Source organism: Atta colombica, unplaced genomic scaffold, assembly GCF_001594045.1.
Source record: "Atta colombica isolate Treedump-2 unplaced genomic scaffold, Acol1.0 scaffold236, whole genome shotgun sequence".
Taxonomy (NCBI): Eukaryota; Metazoa; Arthropoda; class Insecta; order Hymenoptera; family Formicidae; genus Atta; species Atta colombica.
Genome location: NW_017259334.1, coordinates 668,363 through 677,814, shown reverse-complemented (window position 1 = coordinate 677,814; position 9,452 = coordinate 668,363). Strand labels below are relative to the sequence as shown.

General features: G+C 32.3%; 1 protein-coding gene across 2 annotated transcripts in view; it reads right to left on the bottom strand.

Annotated features, from left to right (window-relative positions):
- The window catches only part of LOC108688605 (CD151 antigen-like), a 129,357-nt gene that overhangs the window by 8,217 nt on the left and 111,688 nt on the right, over positions 1–9,452 (bottom strand). The window lies entirely within an intron of this gene.

Here is a 9,452-nt window from a genome sequence, read left to right as displayed (position 1 = left end):
AAAAAAAAAAAAAAAAAAAAAAAAAAAAAAAAAAAAAAATGGAACGGCTTTTAATAATAACGAAAAAAAGAACCGACTTGGTCTCCCCAAGTAAATGCACACGTTTTATATCTGAAAATAATTCTTCGAAATGACGTTATATGAAAGAATGATTTCTAACGTTCTCTCTTTACAAACGTGATAAAGCCTGAGATTGAATCTGTCAATTTTACCGTTATATTTTCACACAGAAAAGCTTCACGCGTTATATAACGGTATTTATTTTTCACGTCGTTATTCTCTCTCCCTGTAGTTTTTTTTTATGCCAAATCATTGATACACCCAATTCAAAATACGGATATCTCTGATGTACGCTCTCTATCGAAAAATATATCTTTCGCGTGAAATGGCATATTCTGCGTAAAATTTAAAGTAATATATATATATATGTATATATATATATATATATATAGAGAGAGAGAGAGAGAGAGAGAGAAAAGGGTTCTAAAACGAATGATGTTTAGTACCGTGCTTTGGGGTAATTTGTAATACGGATTTACACGGAGCAAAGCCACCGGGGTATACGCAGAGTCACCTTGTTCTTTCGAAGTTATCGTCCTTCATCTCTTTCTCTCTCTCTCTCTCTCTCTTTCTCTCTCGTACAAGCTAGCGCAACATATTAAAATTGCGTAATGTCCACCGAAGCTTTTCAGACTTTTCATGAATATAAACCCCTGCCGAGGGACGAAACGCGCACCACAGTAATCCCCCTTTCCTATGAATATTCAAATCTTGGTGACTAACTATCGCTCGTTCGTACTTTCGCAAGATTTTGCGACCCGGAAGAGAGGAGAACGTAGATTAAGAAACATGAGAGACGGAACTTTTTCTTATTTAATAATACGAACAGTTTTATTAATTTTATTCCACGGAGTGGCTTATGCATCGTGGCATCGCGTTTAGCTTCTTGGAAACTTAGTTGAATCGCGAGAGAACAGAGCGTGTATTAAATGGATGAAATATTAACTGATATATGTATACGGAGAAGAGGAAGTGCATGGAGAGAAGGGAGCTGCAGTGACAGCTAATTTGTGATCGATTCTCGGCTACGCTGGGAATTAAACCATATCGCATGAATAAACGATGCTTTCGCGTAGACATTTAGTATTCCTGGCTTAATACATGTAATGATGAAAATAGTAAATGGTATCGCAAAAACTGAAAGATTGATGGGAGCTTACTAAAATTCATGATTTAAACATTTTAAGAGGATATGTCTACATTGACGAATTTTTTGAGATTGTTACATAGCACGATTGTGTTGCGTTTCATAAAATATTTCCATCCGCACAATTAAATCATCTCAAAGAAATTCTAAATCTACATTATTAAATTCATAATGTCAAATTATATCCAATTTGAATTATTTTTAATCATTTCTATAGGTCGTCACTGCTCCTATAGAATATCAATATATTGTTAATGTAATTAAAACAATGGAGTTAAACAATTTAATTCAAGAAAATACATTAAATATATTTGAACCTAAATTTAATTTATTTAATAAATACTCATATATAGTCATAAATACGTCAAATAATAGTCGTTATTTACAGTAAATGCACTAATTACACAAATAGATTGATTTATATTTTGACACACACGGAAGTCCAAAATAATAAAATATTATTTAGCTCAAGGAAACTCGAACTTACTTGTTCTTTTAATATTTACAGTATACATGATAAATTTTGCTGAAGTATTTAAAAATTTGTAATCTATAAATGTAGATTAGAAAATAATTTTGCTAGGCTATCAAAATAATTATATAGGACGTTCAAATTGATTGCTAAAATATAAAAATGCAACATTGCTTATCATGTATTTAAGTTTCCTAAATTATTTTGGAAGTCCAACAAAATCGTTCTTTCCATATACTATTATATATTAAAAGAAAGATTATTTTGAAAGTACAACAAAATAATTTTTAGATTTGTGTATATCTAATAAAAGTTTTAAATATTTCATAAAATCATTGTTTCCGTGCACATAAAAAAAAAAAACAAATAATGTAATTTACACATTACGAAATTTTTTGAGAAAGCCTTTAGAATATAAGAGAGTTTGAAGATAAGCTGTTTAATTATAACCAGAATGGTGTAAAGATATACGCCACGTTTGCAGAAAACCGCGTTCATCTCGATCTTAAAACTAATTAACAATATGGCTTTCAGTCTCCCAATTAGATCGGGACGTATATACAAGTTAAAGTTATATGCGAGAAATTAGAGCAGCCAAGAGTCAGTAAGATGATGATCGATTGGGTTTCCGCGTAAACGCATGTAGTGCAGATGGAGTAAAACATGAAGAGTTTGCGATGCAATAACGCATGATAATTCGTAATATCAGATTGTTCGCAAGCAAATGAGCGACGACGCGAGGTGAATGTTCTACATCGACTTTCATCTTCGTATAATCATTAGTCAGTATCCGTTTCAGTCATTGGGTCGAAACATAGGGAGCAGGCATAGATGAATACACCCAGGATGATCGCAACGTTTCCGCTTCCTTCGCATCAGCCGTTACTCGGAACTCCAAAGTGCGTTGGGAGTAACATTGAGAGGTTGCAACATCCGTTGCCGATCTCGATACCTACATATGTTATATATCTAAGTGTATGTACATATTAGTATCTAAGTCAATAAATCGTACGGGATGTACATATGGCGGAAACGATGCGGAGAGGAATGGCAATCGACAGTTTGCGATTGGTGAGGCTGACAGTGAAGGGGAGAGACGATTAAACGCACCAATTGCTTTTTCACTATATATCTTTGTGTGCATGTGTGTGTTTGTGTAATAAAAGAAAAACACGCGCGCGTGCACGCACACACACACATACACCCCCCCCCCCCCAAACACACACGCACGCACGCACACTCGCGCGCGCGGAATTTTGACCACGACGGAAGCCAGTTGAACGTTCTATATATAATAATAGTTAGAGACCGATGCTTTGCGGAGTTAACGGGGGCGTCAGAAAATGTGCAACTTCGACTAAGTAAAACTTGTTGAAACAAGAAAATCGAAACTCGCACAAATCTGAACACAATAATCCATAGGAAAAAGAGACATGGCCAACATATACAGTAGAATACGCAATCCAAAACTCTAAAGAATCTAAAGTGTGTATATAAGATTTCATTAACGTCCTAAAGTAATATTACCTATACATTTAATATTTTAAATTATAAAAACTTTCAAAACATATATTTTATAAATTATAATATAGAGTAGATAGGATTTTTTAAAGAACTTCATGATGAAAAAGCGTAATGTAGATTATGGAAAAAAGATTTTTATGTTACTCTGTAAATCTTTCTTAAATCAACCAGGAAATGTTAATTTTTCTCTTTCTTTAGCTTATAATATCCGCAGTATTTTAGAATTGCAGCGAATGTTGAAACTTACAATAAATTTGTGTTTTTAATCTTCTGAGCATGAATAGCATCCTATTGTGTTCGTCGTTATGCACAGTGCAGCAAGATAAACTTCGTCTTGAGATTACCGTCGCGAGACATTGAGAATGGAGTTTAAGCCGGTCATGGTTCTTGGACTTAACACGAACCTGTGATGGAAACAAGAGCAAATACCGGAGTGCAAGTCGCATGGAGAAGACAGACCATGAATGCACGGATGAGTACTATATATTTGACGAGATGCCAATTACAACTAGTATTGCTCTAGTGGAAACTTCAACATAAAATAACTGTTCACTCTGGTGATATCTTAATTAATGATTACATGTTAACGATTTAGACGTTTATTAAGTTCGTTGACTTTTAGAAGGCGAGCCTATTTTTAAAATCAATTATAGTCTTTCCTTTAGTCAAATTTGATATAATTTATTGTTTCATTGTATTCCTTCTCGAAATATGACATTGTTTCGGTGCTATTGTAGTGACTCACACATTCTGTGAAGATTAAAAAGAAATTAAAGTATTATATATTCCTATTGTATTAAATAAAATTACTGCTTTAGTAAAATATCATGGCTAGATATATAATTCTCTGGAGCTGACGCTATTGTAACATAGTTACTGACGCTGGACTATACATATAAGACCTATTTAATTTATGTTAATTAAAGGGCACTAATTAATTTCGAGAAACCAAAATAATACATAACTCGTGTAGAAAAAAAAATGAATATTAAATATAATTTAATAAGAATAACTTAAATTTACAGATGTAATATAAAAAAATTGAATTGTTTGACATTTTTAACAAAGAATTCATATAATTGAGGTCCAATAAAAAATTGTCGTCAGCTCCAGAAAATTAAAATACAATATCTACAAGCGCCATAAAATATTGAGAATCAAATATATAATTTAAAAGCCAGGCACACATTAAACAAATCAATTCTATATTTCTAAAAAATCATACTTTGAATACTTTCACACGTGAATTCTGAACAATGCACAAATCGACAACAAACAAACAAACAAAATCGATCGCAAAAAATAGACTGAGCAGACCATGCATTATGTACCTATAACTTTCTCCGTGTACTCATAAAGCCTTTTTTCTCCTCCGTCGAGTCGCCAACTCGTGTTCATTATGTGGATTTACCTACCCAACACCGGCAAAAATCTTAATTGAGTACCATATAAGGTCTTGGCTAATGAGACGGTTCGCTCGTGCCATCCGTGTAGATGGTGAAAGGGAGCAAGGACTAACAGGAAAGCCGAGGCAAAAGGTTGCCGAGGCAAGAAGGCCTTCCAGGGAGATGGCCTTCTTGCCTCGAGGATCGCCGATAGTTTATCGCTGTTACGGTGGATTAAACTCGTTACCTCGCCGTTATTAGACAGCAAGCACTTCCGGATCACGAAAAAGAACGGTGATAGAATCGGCAATACGTATAGAAAAATATCCAGTAACGAATAGTATATTATTAATAAAAATAAAAGCGGTAATGACACAGTAATAAATTGATGTTTTGTGTAAAGACAAATCGTACTGGTAGATGTAATGGATAGAGAGAAGATTATCAAATAAAAGCCATGTGTATGATATTCGAAGGGAAAACACTAAGTAGAGGAACGAGTCGTCGATTGGATGAAGACATCTTGTGTTGATTGTCGATAGTTTCCCTAGAAACAACAACGTAGGTTATTATTTTATGATTACCAAGGCATAAGAGAGGATTTTGCGAAAGTAACAATTACCAGTCTCTGTTTAGAGAGAAACTAGCGGTTCATTCGTAATCAACGATATTAGAATTTATCAGACAACGAGCTAACTATACGATAAAAAGCAACATAATGTAACAAATATATGTTGTTAAAGGTACCATTTCACTATTTGTATTTCGACGTTATTTATATTCATTAGCATACATGAAAGATATTATTATAGTTTCCATAATAAATGTTCGTGGATTTTTAATGTTATAAATACCATTTATATAGAGAATTCCTTTCTTCTCTTCCTTTTTTTCTTTTGTATTTTTTTTTAACTTCTTTGACTATTTTCGTACATCATTGACAATTGATATTGATGTAAAATCAATATAAAATCAAAGAAAAGAGCATAAATTAGAATTAAAATTTAAGTTTCATCATAAAAAATCGAAAAGTGAAAGATCGAAGACGTTTTGTACTTACAGAGTCTTCTTCAATTCATAAATTAAAATAGAAAAATACAAATTTTGTAAGTTATTAGTTTTATCATTTAACTCATTTTGATCTATATCTTTTAATGTCCGTAATTTTCTAATTTTTCTACTGTTGTAATTTAACGTTCTATATTTTAATGTCCGTTTTTCTAATTTTTCTGCTATTGTAATTTTTAAATTAATCATCTTCCCCCTTTTTTACTTTTATGTTTTTTATCTTTTGTTTTTTATGTTTTTTATCTTTATTATTAGATTTTTATTTTTAATCTTTCTTGAAACATTTATTATCTGATTATACTTTTAATAACTGTCTTCAATTGACTCTCTTAATTTACTGAACGCATTAATTTACTTAACACATTCTTAAGACCGAGAAATTGATTATTTACTTTTTACAACAATTCGTATTCTATCTCCATCTTTTATTATCTTTTATTATAACTTCCAAGAGTTTTTAATATTTATTATTCCGTAACATAATATATATGTTTGGTTTTTCTCGATATAGTTTCTTGATGTGATTGTTATTTATTCTCATATAAAACTTAATTCATTATTTTATAATTTATGTTTTAATGTGTCTTCTTCTATTTCTTTATATTCTATTTATGTTTTCTAATTTTTAATTTATGAATTGAAGATTCTGTGAATCAAAAACACTCTATGAGTTTTCTTTTATAATTTATTTTTTGTCGATTTATTAATGAATAAATTAATTTAATTTTAATGTTTTTGTTTATGCTTGTTTCTCTGGTCATTGATCTTATAATTATTTATTGCTTTGTATGTAACGAGCTTGTGTTTCTTTATATATTTTAACATTTATATAAATATCAGTTAACAAGTTTTTTATATCCAAAGTTTTTCAATTGCAATGAAGAAGATAAATAAAAATATAAAGAGAGAAAAGATAACTATTTAAAAAACAGTTCTTTTTTCTTTTTCTTCTCAGTTGTTGCTGTTATCGTAGTTGAATAGCGAGTGACTCCGTTATCTTGCGATAATTGTGCAATTCAACAACTTGAAGTAGGAAATGTAATTAGGAAAAAGGTTCCTGACTTCGTAAGAGAGTATCCAAATAAGCGGAATAAAACGCGGCGCGTAAAACAATAGGGCGATACTAAATGAGGGGGGGGGCGGGGTGGAAAGAAGGAAGAATTAAGAAAATGCTGTCAGGAACTTCTTAAAGATCACCGATATAACTTTGTTAAGGACGAAGTAAAATCGTTATTCTGCCATAGTGATGGGCGTGTTTTGCGGGAAGCGCGGACTCGCGAATTTTCCGCAGGACGGAAATTATGCTTCTCTCGGCAGGACAGCGGTTACAATCAGACAGGATATTGTTCGTTTTCGTGAATGCATGTCGGGAACACAGCGAAAATGTAGAACGGAAAATTTTGCATCTTCCCATTATTTTGATTGCAAAGCGCGATTTTCCACGTGAATTCCCAAGCTTCGTCGCAAGTGTCGCGACAAACTATAAAAGAATTCTCTTTTTTATGTCTCATTTCTCGGTGTGATACAAAAAGCTCATTTTCCCTGAGCTTTTTCGGACAATTTCATCTCATATTGTGTATATTGTGCACTTGGTAAATCTTTGGGATACCTTGTAATATGCTATTTAAATATCGCGATATGAACGTGAAGAGCTAAAATATATACAACATGAAAAATCTTAGACATTCGAGAGGTCCCTATATCGATAAATTTGAAGCAACTTGAAAGACATACATAAAATAATAGCGTGTGCTTACTGAGCGAAGAAAGAGATACACAGCATACACAGACGCGATCCTTCGCAAAAGGTAAGTAAACGGTCGTTTTATAACGTCCGGACGTCTGAGACGTCCAAAGAGAGCGGGAGCATAAAAATGAAACAATAACGGTTAATACTATGCAAAGTACTTTCAACCTGTCGTGAAGCTCAACTTTATGCTTTAAATTAAATTATGCTATGAACTTATATTTCGACCGTTATTTCAGGAATGGAACGCGCAAACAATATAATACAGCGTATCTATTTTTATGTTGTTGGTTACGTAACATATTGCCTCTCCATCTTTTTATTATTAAAAGTTGAACGTTAAATTCTCCATGTAAAATAACTCTGCAGCTTGATCTTCCGTGAAACTTATGCTGAGAAGTTAAAAAATTTTGAAGAATTTGTTTGTCAACAGATAACAATGGAATACTCTGTGTTCGTTTAAAGTTTAATTTTTAATTATTTGTAACAACAAAAAAATACTGCAATTATACAACGTCCTAATTTATTATTTCCGCATATAAAACAGTAATGTCATAAACTGGGGGAGCTTTAAATTGCTTAAAATTTTACTCGTTTTTAAACTGCGAATGTTCCAGTCCTTGTATTCATAATATATTCGTACAGCTAAAGGATTAATATTTTAAACAATGAAATTATTCCCTTATTTCAAAATACGATTTAAAAAATAATAATGATTTTCGAGTTATATACCAAGAATGAGTTAAATAAAGATTACTTTATTAACCATCAAAAGTAAATTAATTTAACCTCATAATCCATTCGTCAAATAATGTTGTTATCATGTAGAGATTAAAAAAAAAATCATAATGCCTTTTATAACAATGATACTTTGAGGTTTGTCGTTTTTGTAAATAAAAAGGAATCTTCTATGTATTATTAGAGTTAAGATTTTAAGAATTTTGGTAATTAAAGTTTAACGAAGAAATTGTTTTATTATGAATTTAATTATTTTATTGAGCAAGATAAATATAAACAGTTGGTAATAATTCAATTATATCACTTTGGTAAATTATTCCAGATTTATCATTAAGATTTATTCCCAGATTTATAATTTTTTAAGACAATAACAACATCATAAAAACAACAACATAAAAAAGGTGGTTTTTTTAAAAGTTTTAAAAGGAAAATAACAAAAATGTCATTTAATCGTGTTTCTAAGAATACATATATTCTTTTTAATATTATTTGATTTGTTAATATTAATTATAGTCATTTTCTATTAAATTAAAACACACTTTTTCTGAAGAAATCAATTTTTTAGTTGGTTGCTTCTGAAGTAAAGGAACGAAATTATTACGAACATTCATGTCAAGTAGCAATTAAAAAATATCGTACGCTTATTAAATACACTACTCAGTGATGCGACGAGTTGGAAATGCATCAAGTAATGTTATCTGCGAACCGTAAAAAAAGATCGTTGAAACTTTATCAAGCTATTACGAAAGCATCCTTGAAAAACGGCATCAAGATAATTAACGGTGAGAAACAAGCTCGTCTCGCGAGTGGCGTTTTCCCTTTCGTTATGATTACACGCCTTACCGAAAGGAGAGACGACAGACAGCAGCGCAAGAAACGCCGGTTCGCCGTGGCTCGTTTCGTCTGCGGGCGACGAGGGAACCGCGCAATTATAAAGACATTAAACTTGACGAGCTAGTAGTGCCGACCATACCTCATTGAATCTTTACCGCCGCTGAAGATTGCCGTGCCTGCAAAAAAAAGGGCGCGATGTAGAATTCCAGGTCTGTCTTACGAGCAATTCGCTCCGGATAACTCGAGGCGGTTCGTCTCCGAGTGTCTCGTATAATCGGCGACCGGGTTTCAACAGGAAAGACGAAACGAGAAATTTTATAGGAATACCGTTTGTGCTGGACGAAGTGACGACGCGCATCACGCAAATTTATCGACCTGAAAGTGCATCCTGCCATTAAACTTCCAATAAATGTTCTTTATGTTAGACACGTCGTTTTGTGAGATACGATCGAGAGAATTCAATGATTACTTTTATCA